Raw genomic sequence first — 27,012 nt, forward strand, 5'->3', positions numbered from 1 at the left:
AATACTGAATCTGAAAGTAACCCAGAAATTCCAGGCTATTTAGTGAGTATCCAAATTATTACTGAATCAATATATTTCTGCCATTAAAGGAAATAATATCCACTTTTTGTAAGAAAATGAAGACTCTTGCAAATCTTCATAGGAGCAATATAGAAGATTTACAAACAGTCCGACAGCTAAATTCTTTGTACTGTAGACAAGGTCAATAGATCTAGAGAAGTTACACCAGACATATATGTTGTTCTGGCAATCAGCTGCTCACAGAAAGAATCTCAGTAACCTAAGAGTGTTGTAGGAATATTTGTGGTATATCAGACCACCAAAGAAAATCTTAAGTGTCTACTTCATTGAGCTAAGAGCCTTTCAATAGCAACCAATGAAAGAAATCTAGACAACTCCACCTGGATGCTCAAGCAAAGCCATGCAAGTCCCAAGGACATAGAAGTCCACTGTTTCAATGGTACAACTTGATAGAAGACTTCGAGAAAATGGCAAATTAATGGCTTGATAATAACATGAAACTATAGCACTCAATCGAGCTAGTGAAGGTTACATCAGACACACGTAGTATTGCAGGAAGAAGATACTCTACAGGCTCAGATAATCAGTTTTTAACATGTAGCATGAACAAACAAAAGGACACTAGTCAGTGAATGACAGGTGGAAAACTGTCAGTAGAGAGAAAAGGTGAATCCTGACCTAAAGCATTTCACAGTTAACCATTAAAATATATCTTTGGTGTATTTAAGCTATATTACAGTCACATCAATAATGAATATACTTTTTTTTCTGGGTGAATATTTCTCTAGTTTTATCTACAGTAACTTTGGATCTCATTAGACACTGAACCACAATGATTTTTGGTTATAAAGAGACTGCCAACTAGTAATTAATGAAAGTGGCTGAACTGTTCATACTTTAACTTCTGACTATGAGTCTTGTATGGCTCCAGAAAAGGCAATTTTATTAACTCCCATCTATTTTTAATTGATTAAACAAGAAGTTTAATTTTCAGGTAGCAAGATAAAATAGAGAATGAATGGTATTATTTTCAGAACGTTCTGAGTCTCTCAAAAAGATCTCAAGATTCTTGAGTCTCTGGTGAATATCAAAATTTTTACAACAAAATACTCTCAATATAGCCTTCAATCTGTTTAGAACTTTTAAAGCAGTTGGTTTTACATTCAAAGCAGGGGATTTTTTTAAACCAACTGAACAGCCTTTTGAAATTATGTACTCTCTTGTAAAATTTATGGACAATACCTTTCTTAATCATGCCATAGGCCCATCAAATGCATAGAGGGACACTTGTTAGTGCTAAACAAAAATATATGTATCAAGAAAAATAGTTGTTACAACAAATGTACATTAGTGACTAAACACTACAATTCCAGTTTGTTTCTTATTCATTAACCTACCTATTGTTAATCCAAACACGCTTTTTGGTTTTTTTCAGATTTATACAGCAATTAAAGATTTCCCAGTGTGTTTATTGAAATTATTATAGAACACTGTCTAGGTCAACCTACACCTGTAATATGTTAAATGATTCCATAAGCAAGAAATTATCACCCTAACAGTACTTGATGCTGCTTGAAACAGATAAACTGCAGTTGCTCACTATTTTTCCCTTTCCTGAATATAACAAGATGTAGCGAACCTTTCTAGCTTATGGTAAACTGTATTTTTATGTTCATTACCTTATGTGAATGAAGAGGTCTTTCTTAACCCCATACCTTGTATCATAATGTACTGGACTAGACTGTTTCATTCTTTGTTAAGATCAGTTTCACCTAACCAGGAAAATGTAACCAACTTTTTCTTGGCAGTGGATAGCATCCTTATTCCAATCTTCATGAATGAAGGCTTTAGGAAAGAATTTGATTCTACTATTTCTAAAAATACAGCTTTGTAATCTTAACTACAGACTCAGATCATGAAACCAGATGCCACAAGCCTTAGTAATGTTGTGTGAAAATTAATAAGATACTAAAAAAGGTGTTTGATTTCTAGGAAGTAGAAACTGCCATTCAAAACTGAGGGATTAGGGTGATAAAATTCCTTAATTTTGAATAAGACAAACAATTTGAAACACAGTTTGGGATATGAAATTAAATTTGAAATGAGAGATTGACAGAATAATATACCACATTCATTACAACCTGTCCTCTATATTGATTAGTTGTTCATCTTTATTGTTTCTTAGTGTTTGTCAGCTAGAGCTGGTAATCATATTCTGAGTACTAATGTAAACAATGTTATATGTACATATTGCAACATGCCAAACTCACTGTATTTTTAATTCCAGGACTGCATCACTTATAAACTGTTTGTGATCAGTTCCAGTTTAAGCTCCTCTGTGTAACCATACATTAGTTTCTTAGCTCAGGTGTCTGGCCTTTGAAATTAGTAATTAAATTTTAAAATAATTAAATTTATTTAATTAGTAACCCTGACTGTACATCATCCCATGCTCCTCATCAGATAGAATTCTTCCCTGTCATTAGGGCTAATATTTAAAAGACAGTATGTGAATTTCAGATCAAAAATACTTCAGAGTCATCAACATACACAACTGCTGTCATGCTTTCGCTATATGCTTTTAATTCATATATTATTCCTGGTAATTGCTTGTCAAAAGCTGACTACGACTGCAAATGGAATTTTCTGAGAAGATTTCCCTTTCCTCTGAGGAACTGTCTAGTTTCTCCAGCTATTTAGGTGTTTTGTCAAAAAATGAACATACAAAGTTTTGGGTTGACTGTTCAAAAATAATAAAATCATTTTTGAGGAACCGTTTGGTGCCAGATCACATTGCAAAGATATCAGACATCAGCAGATATTTCAGCATATCCAGAAAGCTTAGTGTTTTCTGGAGCGTATCTGGTTTAAAAAGAGGTATGCTATGATGCTTTCAACATGTCCTTTCAATGCCAAATCCAAAATACTGAGGCTTGCACACAATCTCACTGAGTTTGAGTCAACGATGATGAACATTTTCAGAACAGTGACCTGACCCAAGCTGGCCCAGCAATCTTCACTTCATGACAGAAACAATTCTGTGTATTTTTGCTATTCAGTTCACACAGAAATCAAATACTACAGATGTATGATATAGAATGATTTCTATGGCAGATGATGCACCATTTCATAATGTTACAGAATTATGGAGTTTCTAAGACTTTTTGAAACATAAGGCCACTGATGAAAAAATATCACCTTAAAGAACATTTCCTACTATGCTGCCTGATGAACTTTCTTCCCATCATTTCTTTTCCTTAAGAAAACATATCTCCATTATTATTTTAGTGTCTCAGCCTTTTCTGCAAGTAGCCATGCATGCCATATTGTTCTAGCATTATAGCTCCAGTGGAACAATATTTGCTGCCACTCACTACAGAATTCACACAGGCCTAAGCATCTCTGCCCAAAGATCCCTTTTCTGGGTCAACACCTAAGGGAGGTATAAAGGTCAAGATGAAAGAGAGATTAATGAGGGATTGGTACTCCACAGGAATTGAAGGAAGCTAGACTTAATTGGAACCTAAATTAACCCTCCTTGCATCTTTTAGCCTGCCTTTAAACTGGAAAAGGTTAAGAGGAGTAGCGGATCAGAAAAGCGGGTGACCACAAAACTAATGAAAAGACACATGTGTCTAAGTGATCAAATGATTCAGCACAGTGCTCAGTAGGTTCAAACAGTGTGGGTTTAATTAGGGGCAACTGTGATAACAGGCAAGAGGAGATACCTGTGCTTTCCTAATCATTGAGTTTGGATTGATGTACATAGTACGTGGTGTTTTATAGAAAAATAGCCACAAATCTTGGATACTGAAACTATTAAGGTTGCATAGATAAAGCTTTTTGCAATGCTGTGAAGCTCTGCAATGGAAGTCTCATCTTCTAAGGATCCCACAGTGAGTCAATAGAGCATCAGGCCTGTGGCAACTAAAAGTGACATTTAACTCACCTGATCTTATCTATGCTTAGGCATTGGCCCAAAATCTAAGAGAAGAGAACTGAATACAAGACATCTGGGAAGCCCTGCAAGGTCATGCAAAGATAGATATTGTGCTCTAATTAGTGTGTTGCATATCTCACACCTTGGATTTGAGCAAGAGATACTGCCAGATCCCCTTGGGTCATAATGCAGAGGCAAAGAGAGGATCTAGGACAAATATAGGACTTTTTCCAATTCAACTTCTTACCTTTTCAACTAATTAATACACAAAATATTTTCCAGAGACTGATCAAATGAATGTAGACTCCTGCCTACATTCTGTATTTCTATTTTAAGCAACATCTTGGAAGACCACAGAAGACCCATGGAAATTATCTTATAGAAACACTGAGAGAGGTGATTCTGATTGTTAAAGTATCCAAATGCCAGCCGAGAGCAGGTGAAACAATTCACTTAAGAGTATAACTGGAAAGGAAAGACGGAGGAACACAACATGCTTTCCTACAGGTGATGCCACTATTAACTGGTCAGTGTCTGGGACTAGCATTTTATTAAAAAGGCTGGCATACTATTACCCCAGGTTTCAGCAACATTGTAACTGTCATTATAAAAATGGAGACTTTTGAATTAAAAACACCGAAAAACCAAACAGCCAGGAAATAAACATGCTGAACAAATAGAACAAGTAAAAGCAGCTCATGCAATTTTGACAGCATATTTGAATTTTGCATCAATGTATCAAATGGCAGGTTTAGAAAGGATTATTCAAACATGGAAGGAAATAAAGAAATAGGATGAGGTTTTTCCAATCTTTTTCTTTTTTTTTTTTTTCTTTTAACAAAAGTGTTAACCTTTTGCAAGCAGTAGGTTTTGTCACATAATGGGGACATTATGCTATTGAAGGATCAGGCAATAGAAGTTTTGCTTGTTTAGCTGTGTTCTCTACTGAAATGTTTATAGAAAAATAAAACTTACAGTTGAGTGGACTTGAAAGCAAATCAAGGCCTTATGAAACAACGTGCAGCTGAACTACTCCATTGTGTCAGAGGGAACATGTGAGAGCCTTAACTTCTCCAAATCACAAATAAAGGAAAGTAAGGCACTTTAGCTGGCAGTAAAGTTCTCATTTGTAACATTATACTTCATGGGATCTCTCTAGAAATGAAAATATTTTGTATCATGAAAGCATGAAAATTGTAAATAGTATAATTTTTTTTAATATTAAAATTCCTGGTCACAGGAAGCCTCAAACAAGTTTGCAGACTAAGACAAATTGTCTGGAAATAGGGCAGTCAGAAGGATTTTAAGTGCATCAGCTTTCCTGGCTAGGAAGAGGGTCTTGATGTAAGATAATTTATCACAAATGCTATGTGTATATTTCTGCTCAGTTGGACATTATATTTCATTAAATTTTTGTTTTACAGGATTGTAAATACAAACTACTAAAACAGCAAGTTTTGTTCATTTAATCTAGTAAGGAAGGAAGGAACAGAAACTGTTAGAAACAGGAATGCCTTAAGCATTAATTAGTATACAATGACACTCTAATAGCCCTCAACAATAGTTAGAATAATGCTAAGACTAAGTCAGATCTAGGAAGCTACTTTTAAGAAACATCCTAAATGACAGGTTGCAGAGACTTGGTTCAGACAGTGAAATATACAGTCTTTTTTTTGTGTGTGCATTTCTTACATCAGTTTCCTACTTTACAGTCAAGAACTTAAACCTTCACTGTGTTAAATGTTGATTTTGAATTCTGGCTAGTCTAGTTTGTGATGATCTTAATTAGACCTGACAACCACAAAGCATGCTCCTTTCTGAAAGCAACAACTATCAGTAAGGTGTTCTCCAGATAAGCTTTTCAGAATACTTGCAAATTAAAACCAAAACAAGTCTGGGAAACACTGAGATTGGAGTGCATTTTCCAGTCACACTTGGGGCATGATTATCATACACTGGATATAAAAGGTAAATAATTCTTTGCAAGTTTTGACCAGTGATCGTCCACTAAATTGAAGAGAATGAGACACAAGAATAAATCCACATCACTACAGTAATGTTCCTTACTTGCACAGTAGGATAACCTCAAGGAGGGGTGGGCATAATTGCGCTGCCTGATTTTGAACCTACTGTAGATTTGCAAGTCAAGAACAAAATTCTTATTCTGTGTTCTTATTACAATTGAAAAAGAAAACAGGAAAAAAGAAGGGAAGAAAATGAAATAGAAAAAGTAAAGGTAGTCAATGAAATGAAGGTTGAAGGAAAACCCTTTTTTATTATTTAAAAGGTTAACATGTTCTTTTAAGCTGCTTGTTGCCTACTGTTAAGTGCAGAGAGGCTGTTTGGCTTTGCTGTTCAATATTCAGTACTTCAGAACTGAATTTAAATGTGATTTGTGTAAGGATATACTTGTGCTTCAGATAGTCTTGTTATATTAACTGATTCCAATTTCTAACATTTCTTGGTATTAAAATTTCCAAAATAGTGTGCTTTCATGTGCTAACAGTAGAGTGTTTCATAAAAGGTATGGTAAACACTATCTGTATATTCTGAAAATCCCCAGATTACAGAATGAGTGCTCCAAGATCCTGGGGAAAAAAACTGAGGAATGAATTTCTCAGAGGCTTCCAGCATACCATGGGCAGATCCAGGAGTCAAACCCCAAGTCTCAGTCCACTGTTAAAGACCATTTGGCCTTTACAGTAAATTACTTCAAGTTAGGAGAAAAAAAGGAACTTGAGACTTACAGCTCATGCTTCGCTATCACACTTCAGTACTCCAGTTATTGAACTAACAAGACAAATTCTTTTAATCCCACAGCAGTGCAAGTTACATTTTTCTCATGACAAACAACAGAACAAAAAGAAGATTATTATTCCCAGTTCAGTTTTGGTCACCTTTATTTCTGTTCAAAATTTTCCCTACTTTTTTTCACAGTGGAGAGTGGTGATACCCCGTGAACCATTCATTCAGTGATTGCCTTGTGTATTTCCTCTGCTATTTAATCACTTGTTTAGAATTATTTTTTCAGTACATAAAATTTACCTATAGTTTTTTGCGTCTTTTCTTATTTGCAACAAGCCAGTCCTTCCTGATTCCCTTTGTTGATCAGAATACAGCTGGTTTTGATATCCTTACAGTTTTTCTTTGCTGTCAGGAAGAAGGCAACTAAAGTACATATTGCAAAGTAATCTGAGAAACAACAATAATAGGGATCAAAAGGAAAAGCTTTAAAATCAGCTTTTCAAGTGCACACAGCTTCATCAAACTGTAAATGAACACAGATTCCTTGGAGATAACCCAAAATGTCCAAAATATCCTTTTCACTTTTTTTGGGGTACACTGATTCATATTCTGACTTTCTCAGTATCTTTTATTAGAAGATACACATCTTACAAATCCTTTCTTAGAAATTTATAGCCCTTTTTCTTTCTCTATCACTCATTTTCCTAAGCACATACTTGATACATTGATCATGTAATCATCGTAAATTTACCTGCTCACATGCAAACTGCCAGCTTGTACAAGAAAATGAATCTGAGATCTGGATGCAAAACATAATCTGAAATGTCAACAAAAAGATTTCAGGGAAGAAATTTAACACAGTCACACAGTTCTTTGTAAGGAAATACTCAGTGATAATAAATTTAGCTCCTTAAAATATTTTCCATGTTTGTAAATGAAAACAGGTTATAAGCATCCTATCAACAAAACCAGGCAAGACTATTTTTATCATGGTGAACATTCCTGAACACAGTTTTCTACAGTATTCATCTTGCTCTTGCCCTTTTGGCAGTGGAAAGTGCCTCAGTGCCAGTTTTGGTGTCTGGTTACTCTGAGTACCTCTGAGGAGGCTCAGATAGCAATCTTGTACTTATCTCTCGAAAGAAACACAGAATCACAGAATCACAGAATCACAGAATGTTAGGGATTGGAAGGGACCTCGAAAGATCATCTAGTCCAATCCCCCTGCCGGGGCAGGATTGCCTAGACCATATCACACAGGAACGCGTCCAGGCGGGTTTTGAATGTCTCCAGAGAAGGAGACTCCACAACCTCTCTGGGCAGCCTGTTCCAGTGTTCAGTCACCCTCACTGTAAAGAAGTTTTTCCTCAAATTTAAGTGGAACCTCCTGTGCTCCAGCTTGCACCCATTGCCCCTTGTCCTGTCAAGGGATGTCACTGAGAAGAGCCTGGCTCCATCCTCATGACACTTGCCCTTTACATATTTATAAACATTAATGAGGTCACCCCTCAGTCTCCTCTTCTCCAAGCTAAAGAGACCCAGCTCCCTCAGCCTCTCCTCATAAGGGAGTTGTTCCACCCCCTTAATCATCTTCGTGGCTCTGCGCTGGACTCTCTCTAGCAGTTCCCTGTCCTTCTTGAACTGAGGGGCCCAGAACTGGACACAATACTCCAGATGCGGTCTCACCAGGGCAGAGTAGAGGGGGAGGAGAACCTCTCTCGACCTGCTGACCACACCCCTTCTAATACACCCCAGGATGCCATTGGCCTTCTTGGCCACAAGGGCACACTGCTGGCTCATGGTCATCCTGCTGTCCACTAGGACCCCCAGGTCCCTTTCCCCTACGCTGGTCTTCAACAGGTCTGCCCCCAACTTGTACTGGTACATGGGGTTGTTCTTGCCCAGATGCAGGACTCTACACTTGCCCTTGTTATATTTCATTAAATTTCTCCCCGTCCAACTCTCCAGCCTGTCCAGGTCTCTCTGAATGGCTGTGCAGCCTTCCGGCACATCAGCCACTCCTCCCAGTTTTGTGTCATCAGCGAACTTGCTGACAGCGCACTCTAATCCCTCATCCAAGTCATTAATGAATATATTGAATAGTACTGGTCCCAGAACCGACCCTTGAGGGACTCCACTAGACAAAGACCTCCAACTGGACTCTGTCCCATTGACCACTACTCTCTGGCTTCTTTCCTTCAGCCAGTTCACAATCCACCTCACCACCCGATCATCCAGACCACACTTCCCCAGTTTAGCTGCGAGGATGCTGTGGGAGACCGTGTCAAACGCTTTACTGAAATCGAGATAGACAACATCCACAGCTTTACCATCATCTATCCACCGGGTTATGTCCTCATAAAAGGCTATCAAGTTGGTTGAGCAAGACTTCCCCTTGGTGAAGCCATGCTGAGTGCCCCTAATGATCCCCCTATCCTTGATGTGCCTAGAGACAGCACCAAGAACAAGTTGCTCCATCACCTTTCCGGGGATGGAGGTGAGGCTGACCGGTCTATAGTTACCCGGGTCCTCCTTCCTGCGCTTTTTGAAGACTGGAGTGACATTCGCTTTCCTCCAGTCCTCAGGCACCTCTCCCGTTGCCCACGACTTAGCAAAGATGATGGAGAGTGGCCTAGCAATGACTTCCGCCAGCTCCCTCAGCACCCGCGAGTGCATCCCATCAGGGCCCATGGATTTATGGACATCCAGGTTGCTTAATTGGTCCCTGACCCAGCCCTCATCAACCAAGACAGATTCCTCCTCTATCCTGACTTCTTCTGAGGCCTCAGGGGGCCGGGGCTCCTCAGGACAGCCTCCAACAGTATAGACAGAGGCAAAGAAGGCATTCAGTAACTCCGCCTTCTTTTTATCCTCTGTCTCCAGGACCCCCACCTCATTCATCAGTGGGCCTACATTGCCTCTAGTGTTGGCTTTACCTGCAATGTATTTGAAGAAGCCCTTTCTGTTGTCCTTGACCTCTCTTGCAAGGTTTAATTCCAAGGAGGCCTTAGCTTTCCTAGTTGCCTCCCTACATCCTCTGACAACAGACTTATATTCCTCCCAAGTGGCCAGCCCCTCCTTCCACGATCTGTACACCCTCTTCTTCCACTTGAGTTTGCCCAGCAGTTCCCTGTTCAACCATGCAGGTCTCCTGGTACCCTTCCTTGACTTCCTACCTGTTGGGATGCTCTGATCTTGAGCTCGGAAGAAGCAGTCCTTGAATGCTAACCAACTATCTTGGGCCCCCTTACCTTCTAGTACCCTGTCCCATGGGATTTCCCCTAGCAATTGCTTGAAAAGGCCAAAGTTGGCCCTCCTGAAGTTCAGGGTTGCGATTCTGCTAGCTATTCTGTTCCTGCCACATGAGATCCTGAACTCTACCATCTCATGGTCGCTACAACCAAGGCTGCCCTCAACCTTCACCTCTTCAACCAGACCCTCCTTGCTAGTAAGGATCAGATCCAGCAGCGCTCCTCTCCTAGTTGGCTCATCCACCATTTGCATCAGAAAGTTATCATCAACGCACTGGAGGAACCTCCTGGACTGGGGATGGCTGGCTGAGTAGGCCTCCCAGCAAATATCAGGGTAGTTGAAATCCCCCACGACAACCAGGCCCTGTAATTGCGAGACTGCTCTCAGCTGCCTGTAGAAGGCCTCATCACCCTCCTCATCCTGATCCGGTGGCCTGTAATAGACACCCACAACAGTATCACCCCTGCCAGCCTGCCCCTTAATTCGCACCCACAAACTCTCAACTCGCTCCTGATCCGCCCCTGGACAGAACTCAATACATTCTAGCTGCTCACTCACATAAAGAGCAACTCCACCACCTCTCCTTAGCGGCCTGTCTTTCCTGAACAGGACATAGCCATCCATGACCACATTCCAGTCATGCGAGGCGTCCCACCAAGTCTCTGTAATTGCCACTAGATCATAGCCCCCTGACCGAACACGGATTTCTAACTCCTCCTGCTTATTCCCCATGCTGCGTGCATTGGTGTACAGGCATTTCAGGGAGTGAGCTGGGCACACCGATTTCATCCCAGATTCACCCCCTGTACTCTATTTCTCAAATAGAGATGAAAAAAATTCACCAACAGTACTCTATTTCTCAAAACATTCCCATGCCACCTGTCTTTTTAGCACTGATGGTAACAGAAAGGAAGTTTTTCCTCCAGGAAGCTCAGTACTTACTTGTGAGACTAACTGGTAAAGGTTTGCCCTACCATGACATATTTTAATAACATTGCATAAAAACCACTCTGTAATTAACAAAAGTGGAATAAGACTGAAAGGAAGCTGTTGTTTAGTGACTGAAGAAGGAAACTACCAATAGCATTACATGGAAATATTTGAGAGAAAACACACATTCATTCACATTAGTCCACATTTGGCTCCTCTCTTGTCTCCTCCTGTATGTATCTGTCAGTATACAAGCACCCTTTCTGTTTAGTATCTCTTGTTTTTTTAAGGGAGACAGCAGCAAATAGAAAAAGAAATGTTTCTACATCTTCTGAAACAAGATTCTTCAAGTATAAGACAATGATTTTCAGGCACAGCAAGCAGGCAGTGAAAGAGATACCACTGTGCAACTATTGCCCTGTGAAACACACCCATATTGTGCTTAGCTGTACTTTTCCTATTAGTTTTAACCCTATTAGAAAAAAAAAAAAAAACACAAAACACCCATGTTTTTTTATGTTTACTTGACTTTATTCAAAGTCATCAGTTAGCTTTTCTTATTGAACTCTTCAAATAATTGATTATAGAATGGAGTACATCAGTATGCTATGGCAATTACCTCCCATAATGTAATTTAAGACCATGACCTTTACACCAGTGAACTGTTGCAGCCAATTAAAAAAAAGGAAAAAAAGAAGTATATATCTGTAAAATGGCAGTTATATTTCTAACAAATACATTCTCTGCACAGACCTACTGAAAAGACATTTAGCTAGCTGTACTTGGTTGTTAATAATAAGATGACTTATGCAAGGGGAAAGTTTGATTCTGTATCTTCCTGTTGATGAAATCTTGCCTCCAATGACATTGAGTTGGGAATATGATTCAGATGCTAGAGTTTTGCTCATGGATTTAATGAGATTACCTATCTGAAATTTTGGAAGATAAAAATTATCACCTTACTGTTTTTCTTGAAATGATCCTCACAATAAGTCCAACTAGGAAATCTAGCAATTCATCTTTTACAGTGCACCAGTCCTTAGTCCTTCTTCAAGATTTAGCAGAATCTGTGAAAAAGTACTAAGCTATGAGTAGCTTTATGTTGTGAAATGTCCAAAGGTCATCTTGTTTTATAAGCCTTCTTAGTGGATGCTCCAGGGCATGACATCCTTGAGTTGTCAGAAATAGCTCATCTTATTCTTTCTTTTGAAAGAAACATACTTTACAAGTTTCAGGCTAGTCTTAAAATTTTCCCTTTATGCTCCCAGCCCTTTTAAATTTTGATCTATTCTAACAGTCATCTAAGGATGATGTTTTGTTAATTTTGTACAAAGGAATATATGAAGAATAGAATTCTAGATTTGTTTACCTGTCACTTATTTTCAGAAGAGGGACTGGAGATTTCCCTTTAAGAAAATGTATCTTTTAATGGCCAACAGAATTACATGCATGTGTTCCTTGTGTCTCATTCACAGAGCATTATTCTTTATTTTCTCTTTGTATCTTTTTTTTAAAAAAAAAAAATGTTGTAAGAGCTTTATTTCTCTGGGGCAAGACCTATTCTGAGTGAAAACTGCAGGAGATAAGGCTGATTCTTAAGGTTAACTCACAACTCCCAGAAGAGGGAGCCTGTTGATTGGGGTCAGGCAGGTTACAGGGCAGGCTATTGTAGAGTTTCCAAGCAACTCATAAGGCAGCCTACTGTTTTGAGCAGGTCCATTTGGCTCAAAGCGTTGTGAGAATTAACAAGATCTAAGAACAACCCAGGAGACAGAGGACTAAACTGATGTTTGAATGCTACATTGGCTGTCCCTTTCTGGGAAAGCTAATTTAGTACAGGTTATATGGAGAAGCAGCACAGGATCTCATCCTTGAAGTGCAACAAAGCTCTTTTTATACACTCAAGTCTGCAGAGCCATTCAAAAATAGCTGTTTCACAAGGACAAACAGGTTTCCAGTTTTCTGAAGTTTACCACATACAATAAATTTTAGACACATGTGTTGCATGAAAGATATTTATAGTTCTCCTTTTCTAGTGTTGCCTGCAGGAGAATAAATAGTACACAAATGTTAACTAAAGAGATGTAGATGGAAGGCAAAGAATATTGGTAGATATCAGGGTGAAAGAATTAATTTAGTTTTTAATCTATTCATGAGATCAATAGCACTCTGTAAAGGGCATCTCAAATGGTTAGTTTAACCATCTAAGCAATAATGATATAGCCAATAACAGAAAATTCGTTAACTCTGTAGGGACACCGTGTGTGTATACAAGCTCTCTCTTTCTCTCTGTCAAAAACTAATGACATTAAAGAGAAAACAAAGGAAGAAGGTTAAGGTTCTTCACTCAAAGAATATGAAGAATAACAGTTTCTATATTCTAGAAGGGAAAAAATCTTCCTCCTTCCCTCATGATAACCAGCCAAAAGTTTGAAGAAAACAATCTTCAATTTATATTCCTTGTTTTCTTCTTCCTTCACACATTGATTTGCCTTTACTGTTTTGTACAAAAAAGAAAAATAAGAGTATGAAAAAGTAATGAAATAGGAAAAGTTTTTTTTTTAATGTTTTACTGTGAAGATTTGGAAGTTTTCCTACTTTGGGTAAAAATATAATTTTGTAAATTATTAGGTTTTAGGGACCTGAAATTAAGAAATCTAACATTTCCCAAAAGGAGGAATATAAATAGTCCACGTAATATATTAGGTGAATAAAATGTAGAAAGGGATGGGGAGAAAGATTCACATTTTGAAATCAGTCTTTTGTATGGTTACTGACTTTAAGAAACAGAAGTCACTTTGAATTTGTTTTGTGGGTTAATTAGTAAATGAAGAAAATGAAAATCTTTTGTCACATTTAGTTCATTAAATTTTAGTCTGGTGTGATATCTTTACAAACCTCACAAAACTTGATGTTGTCTTGATAATAAACTGAGTTACTTAGTTTATTTGAGTTTCACTTATGTATATGAGAGAGCAGAGCCAGCAAACAAGTGGCTATCATTTTCAACAAACTTACTGAAACAACTGCTAAAATACTAGACCAATAACCAGGTTTCATTCCAAATGACAGTTACAAAATGAGGTCTTGACACAACACTTCAGAGTCTTTCTGTTAAATCAGAGATTTGCTGTTGCTTTCAGAACTTAGTGTAGAAGGCAGAAATATTGTTTCAGCCCTAAGAGGAAAAAGTAGAGTGACAGGTAACAAACATCTTGGCAGCTCTGCTATATAAGAGGTTAATACAATCAAGTTCTTGCACTAAAAAAAAACAAGGAAAACTGCCATTTGTCAGATTGATGAAGGGGTATAACAAGACTGTAGTAATGTGAAAAAGGGCAAGAGATTATTTTTTTTTAATCATCAGAATTTACTTATGCTGATATGAAATAACATAAATCCAACAGTTTATTGAATACAGGTGACTCCTGGCAGTTATCTGCATGCTTGAAGTCAGATGTGCACAGTACTGGTTAGCAATTCAGTGCCTGAACATCTCTGGTCACACCAGTTCATAAAGTATCTCCGTGGTAGCATCTGCATGTCTACTCTGAGTGGGGGCAGATCTCAACTCCTTCCACATCCAGGTCTTCTGTGTTCCTACGAGGTTTGCGTGCTGTCGTAACTGCATCTGTGCCCTGAACTGGACAAATGGGGGAAGTCAAATCAATCCAGAGTGTCAGCCTTATTTGTGGAAATAAAAGCCACAAAGCCTGATCCCTTAGGCGGTAGCAGCCCTTTTGTCTACTCATGTGGGTCACAAAGGCAACTTTCCACCAGCTCCTGAGAGTGTCCTTAGACCTTGGAGCACTGTTTTTGGTACCAGTCAAGGTAGAAACAGAGGAACCCCCTTCTCCATGCATGCTTTGATTCATGGCCATGCAATTCCAAACTCTCCTGGATATTCTCGCTGCACTGCTGCTGCCGACTACAGATAAGGTACACAGAAATTAATCACTTTTTCAATCTCACCATAAAAACCTAGCAAGGCAGCTAACTTCTCAGCATTCTGGACATCTTGGTCAGATTTTGACTGGGTTTATCAGTTTAATGGGTTGAAAGCCAAAAAAAACCCAGTTAGATTAGGCCTAGTTAAAGGGCAGATATGAATGTTTTATGCCTTGAATCTATTCACATAAGTAGTTTACATCAGGGCAGCCTCTATCTTCCTTTAGAGATAGTGAGCTGGGATAACCCGGTTAAAATGCACCTGTGATAGCTGCTGTTGCTTCCCCCACTTGCTATACAAATAATCTTTTATTATAATTATTGAACAACCCATTCTGCCCTGGCCATGTTCTTTTGAAACAAAATGATTTAACTGATTTTCAATGAGGTTTGAATCAGAAATGTTATCAATGTATGTTCCCATAGATTTAAATAGAGGGACACATAAAATCCATGAGCCTTTTCTTTTTCATTTATTTTAGTTATAAATGGGGATAAAATAAATAAACACCACATACAACTTGAAAAGCCCTAACCTCTGGGACATTTTCTGCCTCACAAATGGAAAATTCAGAGAATACATTAAGAAATTTTTCTACATACAGTCTCTCATATTGTATTAAAGTGTTGATCAAAATGAACTCTATATCAACATATTACTCTAGTCATGTGAGGAATACAAGCTTTGTAAAACTAAACAGAATTTTTTTTCTCATTTGTATGGCTATAGGTTCCTGACAGAAATCAATTTGTGCGTAGAAGTGAAGCAGCTACTACCTAAAAATCATCTCAATTACGTCAAAGGAGTAAATGCAACTGTTTGTTACTCAAAATTCTGTATGGAAGCAAAATCTGAGATTTAACTCTCTCTGCTTACTATATTTTCTCAGTTGATAACTAAGATTTTAAGCAATCACTTCAAACTATATCTTTTGAAATTTGAGAAATATGTGTCCCCTTTACTTCCAAATTTATTTTTTCAGAAGATACTGATCCTTACCTGATTAAAACAGGATGAGGAGTAGAGCTGGATCAAGCTTCCCCAGCCACTTGGAGCATTTGAAGTCTTGGTGACACCTCTTCCTTCATTCCTGTATCCTCTTCTCTGTTCTTCATGTTTCCTAGATGACCTAAAATTTCTAGTCCTGAGCATCAAGAACAACTAACAGGATGGTTTTTTTTTCCTTTCAATTGGGTGCACTTCCTGGTAATCACCTGTGGCAGACATCTCTCACTGCATCTTTGCTGCATTTCTCCTTGGGGCTCAGGTATGGTATACAGTCCAGAAGAGTGTTTTCTCAAGGCAGACTTCCATGAACACCTGAATTCTTCAGTGTTTTTTATTAAATGACAAGTCACTAAACCTCTCTGGTCTCTTGGGAGATTTATGACACAAAGAGAGGCCGAAATGATTCAGTGGCAAGTGGTGTAACAAATAGGATGCCATTGCACATAATGTAACGTAAATACATACTGCCAATTTTGGTAGAGTGCAGGAAATGGTACATACTGAAATATCTCACTTTTCATTCTGACCTTAGCCATGAAAATTTGTGATGCTTCGTAAATTGCAATGCACACATGGAGCAAGATTCATCTACAAAGCCGCTGCCTAATCTGAATAAACTTGTCTCACACTATTGTCACTGAAAAGAAAACAGAGGAATTCTTGTATAAAAGGGTCATCCAAAATAGGTTAGCAGAAAAAATTTTAGAGATTCCTCTTTTTCTCCAGTAACGTCAGAATGGGGTTTGGCTTAATTAACTCAGACCTAGTCAACAGATTTGTAGCTACCTACAGTTAGGCAAAATGATTCCCCCTTCATACAGTGGAACAATTTGTTGGAGATATGACACAGCTTTCCATATTCCAGCCTCACTGGGATTTCCTAATCAGCTGATTTCAGCTCATTCAACACCTCTTCCATCTCCAGCCAACAACTCCCTAATATTCCAATTATAAAACAGAAATCATGTATAATATTTGAATTAATGAAAACTAGATTACCAATTAAAAATAAAATTATTAGAGGAAACTAATTATGTAACTTCATGATATGTTCATTTGTTTATGGAATATTTATCATGAAGTCTAGGAAAAACCATAATTTGTAACTTACAAAATGGAGATGATTGTTATTACTGATTAATAAATACCTTGAACAGTGGCATAGAAGGTGCAAGAATTTTTCTAGTCTTTTGGCAGTATGTATTTTTAAATTTTACACCTTCATCTGAGATAGATTTTTGTGCTCCACCATTCCTAAAGGACATGGGATTCATTAATACTTAACAAACCTCCTGCTCTTTCACTGCCCTAGAGTTATTTGGCAATTTCTGCCAACTCATTTCTGGTCAGTTTAAAAAAATGTTGGGTATTTGCTAGGAGACAGCTCAAATACTTGGATTTCTAAGTTTGTTTCCAAGTTGGTGTGATTGATGATATTGATCTTAAAGGAGAGAGACAGGAACACACTCATCTCTCAGATGTCTTTGCAGGGAGGGTGGAAAATAGCATTTGGGAATGCATGTGCTGTTACCAGCTTCTCTGGCTCTTTTGAACTATTTCCTTTCACTCTAGAGGAAGACTTCTTGGATTTGCAACATTGCAAAGGTAAACGGTCTCTCAAAAAATAAAATAAATTATTCTTGGGATTCTCATTGTCAATATCCTTAAAGGCATTAACTTCAGACTAATTTTTTTCGTCCTACTTATTAAACCTTTCTCTTTTTTTTTTGTGGCATTTGTTTACTTTTCCCAAATATTATTTAATCCAGAAAACTAAAGCAAGGAACAGAGATGAAATATTTGAAATATGTCAGTTAAAATACTAGTCTTCTCCTGTAAATCAGCATGTGCTTGCAGAGTGTCAGGTACCATGAAAAAGGGGATTTGTGCTGTTAGGAACATATATTTTAAAGTGGTAATATAACCAGTGCATGGAGGTGAATAGTCTCAGGTATGTTCAATGTTATTCATCAGTTGAATGAGAGAACCCACAGCAAAACCAAATTTCTCCAGGAAGAGATGCTGGTTGCTCCCACTCCATTCAAACGTATTTGATAAAGTCCAGGATTCAACTTCTGACTTTCTGAATAATTTTGAAGGCAGTCCTGCAGTGGAGGTTTTGTGCCAGATGCAGATGGTAATTCATAATTCCCTGGGGTCAAAAAGATACAGTTAATAGATTTTTTTTTTTTAGAAGTATGAATGTTTTGAAGATATTTGAAATAGGAAATTCAACAAGTGATGAGTTTGGGAACATTTCTCGAATTCTAGAGCATAAGAAACGTCTTAAAGGCCTCCTATATTGAAAACAGTATTGTTGCTATGACCCTGTCATGTTTACATGGGTATTGTCAAATTTGCTTAGATTTATCACATAAAATGCCAACTTATCCTTCGATGACATTATATTGAATATTTATTGACAAAACTAGCCTGAAAACTAAAGACTTCTTATATCAAGTGAGGAGAGATAGTAGTGCTGACTCACGAACAGCTAATTTTACACTCATTAGAAGAATGTAGTTTATTTTGTTTGCAACCCAAATTTACTTTCATATGGAAGTTAAGCCATATTGCTTCATGATGTGTTCGTTTGTTCATGGAGTATTTAACATGAAATCTAGAAAGAAGCTCAGAAATACTGTGATAATCTCAAGTAACTTCAAGCATAACCAAAGCTATAGGACTGTGATTTGATAAAGGAACCTTTAAAACAAAATAATATTTTGACTGAAAGTCTTCAAGTGATGGAGAATCTGCCGTATCTCCTGATACTTATTCCTCTGAGGTGACCAACAAGTTGTTCCAGTAATTGTTCTGTTTACTGCTCACTGAATGCTCTCAGACTAAAAACAGACACAAGACACAAGATGACACAAAAATAAGGCACACTTTCTGCTTTAACATTCTAAATTTGTGATATGCCTTTTTCATTAGAGAAGACATTCTTTAGTCTTGGAAAAGTTAGCCTGCTCACTTTTCAATCTGTCAAATCAAATGGTATTTTTTTAAACTTTGGGAGTTTTTACTTAACAAATTTTCTATGATCAGTAATTAAGAAGAGTTTTCTCATTTTTGAACACTACAATGGCATTAATTTCTTCTTTTCCAAGAAGATAAAAGAAATATTTAGTCAGTGCTGTCCTTGCAATTGACGTTGTACCATCATTACTGAATCTTTATCATACTGGAGTTTATTTATTCTCTTTGTTTTTCAATAATATCTTTTCAATGTATGTAACTTCCTTAAATATTTGGCTAATTGAAAGCCAGTCCAAACACACAGGCAAGGCAAATACAATGTTTTGCTTTTTCAAAGCATCGTTCACAAGAATAAAAACCACAAAATGCATTCAGTATTTGTTTAGTGAATTCACCTCATAAAATTTTAGTCCAGAAATTCTTTCATGGTAACTGTAATTTTAAATCATTGTGTATTTTCATAGCCTGCTTCTAGATAATGTACATCAGGAATATATCTGTTCATGAAAGGGCTTCTGTCTAGAGTCTGACAAGTATGACCAAACCTATATTCCAGTCATGAAGCAGGAACATGCCCATGTTCCTGCCTGTCAGGATAAGCAAGCTGCATTTTGCCAGAGAGAAATTAATTAAAAAAACAAAAAATCAAACATAGGATTTTTAATACTATCTTCTCTTATTCTCAAATCTAGGAAAATATAGTGAAATAACTTAAATGTAAGAAGTATAACTAACAAGCAAACAAAAACCAAGGCACTGTAAAGCATTCTTCTTGTGACTGAAGTAAAGTGTACTTCTGTCATGGTTTAATCCCAGCCAGTAGTGAAGCACCACAGAGCCGCTTGCTCCCTCCAGCCTGGTAGGATGGGAGAGAGAATCGGAAGGGTAAAAGGGAGAAAACTTGTGGACTGAGATAAAGACAATTAAGTAAAGCAAAAGCTGTGTGCGCAAGCGAAGTGAAATAAGGAATTAATTCCCTTCTTCCCATGGGCAACCATCTCCGGGAAAGCAGGGCTCCTTTACAGGTAACGGTCACTTAGTAAGACAAACACCATCACTCTGAACATCTCCCCCTTCCTTCTTCTTCCCCCAGCTTTATATGCTGAGCACAATATCATATGGTGTGGGATATCCCTTTGGTCAGTTGGGGTCAGCTGTCCCAGCTGTGTCCCCTCCCAGCTTCTTGTGCACCCCCAGCCTACTCGCTGGTGGGGTGGTGTGAAGAGCAGAAAAGGCCATGACTCTGTGTAAGCTCTGCTCAGCAATAACTAGAACATCTCTGCATTATCAACACTGTTTCCAGCACAAATCCAAAACATAGCCCCATACCAGCTGCTATGAAGAAAATTAACCCTGTCCCAGCCAAAACCAGCACAACTTTCAATTTTGACTTTTCAAACTCATATAAACCTTGCTGTTAAAAACAGCTAACCAAACAAAAATCTGTTCCTATAGCTTTCAGAACTTGTGTCATATGCAGAGTATGTAAAAAACTAGTAGCAGAGTATCTGAGAACTAAGGGGGAAAAGTATTTGACTCACATCCAGCAATATTTCATAAGTGAGTTCATTCAGTGATACACAATTTTCCTACAATCAAATACCCCCATCAGTGGTCTAAAGAGGTGTCCCATTTGTGACAAGAGAAGTTGAACCTGCTAGTCAAAGGTTTTCATTGAGATTTGACAAAAAAAAAAGCAAGCAAAAATTTCCAAACTGTTGTGACTATCTTGGGTTACATTGTTGTATTCAGATTCTTATTGCTGCATTGCAAAAATAACATTGCCTTCTTGAGCTCGGAGAACTCAGGATTTCTTGAGGATCTCAGGTTCACATGCAAAACATCTCTGCAATGGTCTGCCAACTGTACAAGTTTCTTCAAGAAAGATGAGAAAAATACGCTAATATTTAATGAACATGTATGTACTATACCACAGTGTTCCAGCTGAACTTTCTTTTGATGGACTGAATGTGTCAAAATAGGGTCCCACTGAAGTTAATGCTGAACACCCATAAATCCTACCTCAAAAGTCAGGAGGAGTCAGGAGACTTCTAAATGGAGTCTGGATTTTTTTACATTAAGTAGTAAATACTGACAAGTAGGATCAGCTTAGGATTTGTAGATGGGAAATGGGGTTTACTGTTCTCCCCACAGAAAATCTCTTGTACTTAGAATACCCTAGGAGGGAGAGTAAAAGTCCAAGCTCCTAGCTTCCTGTGTTTGTAACCAGATTGCTGGACGAATTTGCCAAAAAAATGTCCATCTCCACTTATTCAAGTGCAATGACATCTATGTCAAAAAAGAGGCTTTACTTAAATCTCCGTTAATGTGCAAAAATCACTGAGATCTTTAGGAAATATTACACAATTTAAAAATACATGTTGTTGATAATTTACAAAAAATAAACAATTATGCTTGAAGTTGACCATGTATATTCACAATAACTCACAGTGATTTTTATCTTTTCAAGAAAAATATAAAAGAGTGAATTATGTTTTTCATCCTCTGATTACTTTCTGTCTCAGAACTGATATGCCACTGGACTTCTACACCTGAAAGCTGAAACTTAGGAGAGAGCATTTTTAATGCAAGGTTCCTGCGATCTCTGTGGAAAATTTCAGAATATCTCAGATGCAAAATAAATTAACCACTCCCTTCCATGTCAAAACCCCGTATTTGACTAGAGTCCCACAGAATCACACAGAATCACAGAATCAACCAGGTTGGAAGAGACCTCAGGGATCATCGAGTCCAACCGTTGCCCTGACACCACCATGTCAACTAGACCATGGCACTAAGTGCCATGTCCAGTCGTTTCTTAAACACATCCAGAGATGGTGACTCCACCACCTCCCTGGGCAGCCCATTCCAATGTCTAATAACCCTTTCTGAAAAGAAATTCTTCCTGATGTCCAACCTGAACCTCCCCTGGTGAAGCTTGAGGCTGTGCCCTCTTGTCCTATCGCTAGTTGCCCGGGAGAAGAGGTCAACTGCCACTTCACTACAACCTCCCTTCAGGTAGTTGTAGACTGCAATAAGGTCACCTTGGAGCCTCCTCTTCTCCAGGCTAAACAACCCCAGCTCCCTCAGCCGTTCCTCGTAGCTCAGACCCTCCAGACCCTTCACCAGCTTGGTCACCCTCCTCTGGACTCGCTCCAACACCTCAACATCTTTCTTGAAGTGCGGGGCCCAGAACTGGACACAGTACTCAAGGTGCGGCCTCACCAGTGCCGAGTAGAGAGGGACAATCACTTCCCTAGACCGGCTGGCTACACTATTCCTAATAGAGGCCAGGATGCCATTGGCCTTCTTGGCCACCTGGGCACACTGCTGGCTCATGTTTAGGCAGCTGTCGATCAGCACCCCCAGGTCTCTTTCCACCGGGCCTCTTTCTAACCACTCTTCCCCCAGCCTGTAGCTCTGCATGGGGTTGTTGTGGCTGAAGTGTAAGACCCGGCACTTGTTCTTGTTGAACCTCACGCCGTTGGTCTCGGCCCATCTATCTAACCTGTCCAGATCTCTCTGTAGGGCCTTCCTACCCTTCAGCAGATCGACACTGCCACCCAGCTTGGTGTCATCTGCAAATTTACTGAGGGTGCACTCAATCCCTGCGTCTAGATCATCTATAAAGATATTGAACAGCACCGGCCCCAGAACTGAGCCCTGAGGAACACCGCTAGTGACCGGCCGCCCGTTGGACTTTGCCCCATTCACCACCACTCTCTGGGCTCGGCCATCCAGCCAGTTTTTAACCCATTGAAGAGTCCACCCATCCAAGCCCCGGGCAGCCAGTTTGTCCAGGAGGATGCTGTGGGAGACAGTGTCGAATGCCTTACTGAAGTCTAGATAGACTACATCCACAGCCCTGCCCTCATCTACTAAGTGGGTCACTTGGTCATAGAAGGAGACCAGGTTGGTCGAGCAGGACCTGCCTTTCATGAATCCATGTTGGCTGGCCCCGATGCCTTGATTGTCCTGCATGTGCTGTGTAATGGCACTCAGGATGATCTGTTCCATCACCTTGCCTGGCACCGAGGTCAAGCTGACGGGCCTATAGTTCCCTGGATCGTCCTTCCGACCCTTCTTGTAGATGGGCGTTACATTTGCTAATTTCCAGTGAGCTGGAACTTCTCCAGTTAACCAGGACTGCAGGTAGATAATCGAGAGTGGTTTGGCAAGTTCATTTGCCAGTTCCTTCATTACTCTGGGGTGAATCCCATCCAGGCCCATAGCCTTGTGGGTGTCCAACTGGCACAGCAGGTCACTAACCGTCTCCTCCTGGATCATGGGAGGTTCACACAGCCCCCTGTCCCTAACTTCAGGCTCTGGGGGCCGAGTCTCCTGAGCACAACCGGTCTTGACATTAAAGACCGAGGCAAAGAAGGCATTGAGCACCTCTGCCTTTTCTTCATCCCCTGACACTACACTACCCTCCTCATTCAGCAAGTGGTGGAGGCTCTCCTTGACCCTTCTTTTGCTGTTGATGTATTTGTAAAAGCTTTTTTTGTTGTCTTTGACTGTAGCAGCCAAATCGAGCTCTAATTGAGCTTTGGCCCTTCTAATCTTCTCCCTACACGACCTGGCCACGTCCCTATAGACCTCCCAAGTTACCCGACCCTTCTTCCAGAGCAAGCAGGCTCTCTTTTTTCCTTAAGTTCTAGTCTAAGTTCCCTGTTTAACCAGGCCGGTCTTTTTCCCTGACGGCTTGTCTTCCTACAGACTGGGACAGCCTGCTCCTGAATATTTAGCAATTCCCTTTTGAAGCATGTCCAGCCTTCCTGGACTCCTTTGCCCTCCAGGACCGATTCCCAAGGGACTCGGTCCACCAGCCTCTTAAACAGGCTAAAGTTAGCCTGCCGGAAATCTAAGGCAGAAGTTCTACTCTTGCCCCTCCTTACTTCCCCCACTATCGAAAACTCTAACATTTCATGGTCGCTACTCCCAAGACGGCCACCGACCCTCACATCTCCCACTAGTCCTGCTCTGTTCACAAACAACAGATCAAGCAGGGCCCCTCCTCTAGTGGGCTCATTTACCACTTGCATGAGGAAGTTGTCCTCCACACATTCTAGGAACCTCCTAGATTGCTTCCTCTCTGCCATGTTGTATTTCCAGCAGACATCCGGCAAGTTGAAGTCGCCCACGAGTACAAGGGCCGGAGACCGGGCGGCTTCTGACAGCCGCTTGTAAAACACCTCGTCCGCCTGCTCATCCTGGTTGGGTGGTCTATAACAGACTCCCACCGTAATGTCTGCCCTGCCGACCTTCCCCCTGATCTTCACCCATAAACATTCAACCTTGTCATCCAGGCCCTCAACCTTGTCATTTCAGGCCCTCAATGTGGCCTGAAATATTTTATTTTCATATTCAATGGCTGAATGAATTCCTGTTGTTGATCAAATCTAGGAGTTCTAAATAAACACATATGTAGGCTTTCAAGTACTGGTACAAAAATCATCCAAAGAGGATGCATGGTAGCCTTTATACAAATTGGAAGACCACCCTTCCCTTGTCCTTTCCTTTCTTTCTTTGATGTCCTGTGAAACAGAAAGTAAAGCTGCAACACATGGCCTCAGCTGAGCAGAACTGCTCCTATCCCCAGACATTGTTTTGGATCGTTTCTGAAAAAAATGATGGACAGAAACTGCAAATGAGTGAGTTGCCAGTGTACCATGGACAAAAGAGTGAACCTACTCATGATTGATTCACATTCATATCTATGTGCCCTTGCACCAAGCAGTCACAAAGACTCCAATCAGATCCATCATTTTCCCTATGTTCAGGATCATTAGTGACATATTGTGTGCCCAAAGTTGACTGCCTGGCCATTTATGGGATACAGTGCTGTATTTCAATGAGTGTATTTTAAAACTATGCTGAATTATAAGGATTCCCTTGAAAAATGCTACAACAGATTTTCCCATAACCTTTATCCTTGTTCAGCTGCTTCTTCAGAAATATTTTGTTTCAGAGATTTAGTGTCTTGATCGGTGTCATAATTTCTGGACATTGATCCTGTAGTTCTTGTATTGACATGAGGTATCAAGCTCTGCTAAAGGTTTTCACATGGACCATAGCTTGAAAATTAACTATCTTTACTCCCCAGGGTAATGGGCAATGAAGGCTTCAGAAAAGGTAACCTTTATGTTATGCACCACAGTCTACGTCAAAAAATGAAATTTATGGAAGGTTATTTTTGAAAATTTCTTCTCCCACACAGAGTAAGGTTCTTAAGAGTCTCTTCAAGGTTAACTCATGCAGATGATGTTTTAAAGGACAGCTACTGGGTTTTGATTTGTGAAGAAATTTAATGCATTTGAAACAACATGACATGCACCTTGGAAGGCTGAAACAGGAGAAGTTGTTCATCAGTGAAGCCAGTGTGATGGAGCTTCTCCCAGCCTGAAGATTTGGTCTGTCCTTGGTTTTATTCATGGGGAGTTGTGCAAGGGGCTCTCCCTCGACTGTGCAGCACAAGGGGAGGAAGCTGCTGTTTGCGCATGACTACGGAGGCACTGGGGAAAGGTGGTCATGTAGGACTCCCTCATGGCGAGTCTTGCTTCTATGAATGTTGAATCCAGGATTTGTTTTTAACTGATCCCAGGGGAACAGACAGAAACGTTACTTACTATCCCTAGCCGTATTCAGAGAGATTCTGTGCCTTCTTCATAAGGGCTAGAATAATACAAGTTGCCATAAAACCAGCAGAAACAGAGGAAACATAAAAAGAAGCAAAACCAGTATTTTCATTAGAAATGGTGGCATTGCCATAACCCTGAGGAAAGGAAAAAGAGATTCAGCAATAGAAATAGCTGGAGAAGTTTTTTATTAGTCTTTCATTTATTTATTTTTATTGACTGTGCCAGGATGAAACTTCTGTGAGACACACAATATACAGAATTCTGCCTTTCACAAATCCTCGAGCAGAGAGATCTGCCTACAAAAAAACAGTTCACTAATGAAGGGAAGTCTACAGAGAGAAGCTGTTTAAATAAATAAAATATCTGGCATGGTTGAGAAATGAGTTCTGTTGCCACTTGCCATTTATTTTTGATCTATTCAAAGCAATCAGACATTTGAAAGAAATTACGTTGAAAAAATTAGAGCAGAATTTATAAAAATTGTCATTGGTAAGGTGATATTAAATTTATGAATGGTTCTTTCATAATTATAACCATGGAAAAAAGGAAATACTAACAGGTGATGAAACGAGTATGGTAGTTTCCTAAAATGGATGACAGGGGTACCTGATCCTGGCAAAGGTATTTGACAACATGCAAGTAAACAGTCTCATTGAGACTTTCATGCTATGTCTTACGTTTTGCTGTTATAAATATAGCTATAGGAAAAAAATGCATTATTTTTATTAGACTACATTTGATTAGCAGCAATATTTGAGGAGACTGAGAAAGAATATTCTTCTGTTGTAGCAAGGTAATACAAAAGAGCCCAATACAGGCTAGCTCTGATACATCAGCTGATGCTTAGGACTGGATTGAGACTTATTAGCATGTCCATCCACCTTGACTGAATAACTCAGTGAGAACATGAGATAGCTGATTAGAGCTGCTTTAGTTATCTGCACTTCTTTGCATTGTGCCACACAAGAAGACCCGAAACATGAAAGAAAACAAGTGGTACGTTACTATAGTATTGCATTAAGATTATCTTATTGTGAAGTGGAGATAGCGATATAACGTCTTGATGGAGGGAACAGAACTTGCTGGAATTTTTTTTTTCCTTTTTCTTTCTGTGAACGACATAAGGATTTAAAACTTTCTTCCCATTCCTACCTAAGGAGAAAAAAAGTCCGGCAACTGAAAAAGTGAAAAAAGAATGTGGAGTAAGAATATGCCCCACACTAACATAGAGGAGTTGCGGCATAACAATGTCATTAGAAAAATTTCTTTCTGCTGTTCCCAAAGGAAACAACTGTATATGGTAATCCAGAGTATTTAGAAACTCAAAAGGAGCCGCCAAGAATCCCCAAGATGATTGATTCTTTTCAGTTGTTTGTTTGTATTTTGGGGCCCTGTATGATTTTTTATGTCTTGCAAGACAGAAAAACCTGTGCTGTAGCCTTGCATTGTGCTTGTGTGTAGCCTTGCATTGTGGTCACTATGGGTATACTAGATTTTCATGAAAACTGTTACAGAACTTGCACTGGGAATTCCTACCACACAAC

The sequence above is a fragment of the Nyctibius grandis genome, chromosome 1, assembly GCF_013368605.1.
Source record: "Nyctibius grandis isolate bNycGra1 chromosome 1, bNycGra1.pri, whole genome shotgun sequence".
Taxonomy (NCBI): domain Eukaryota; kingdom Metazoa; phylum Chordata; class Aves; order Nyctibiiformes; family Nyctibiidae; genus Nyctibius; species Nyctibius grandis.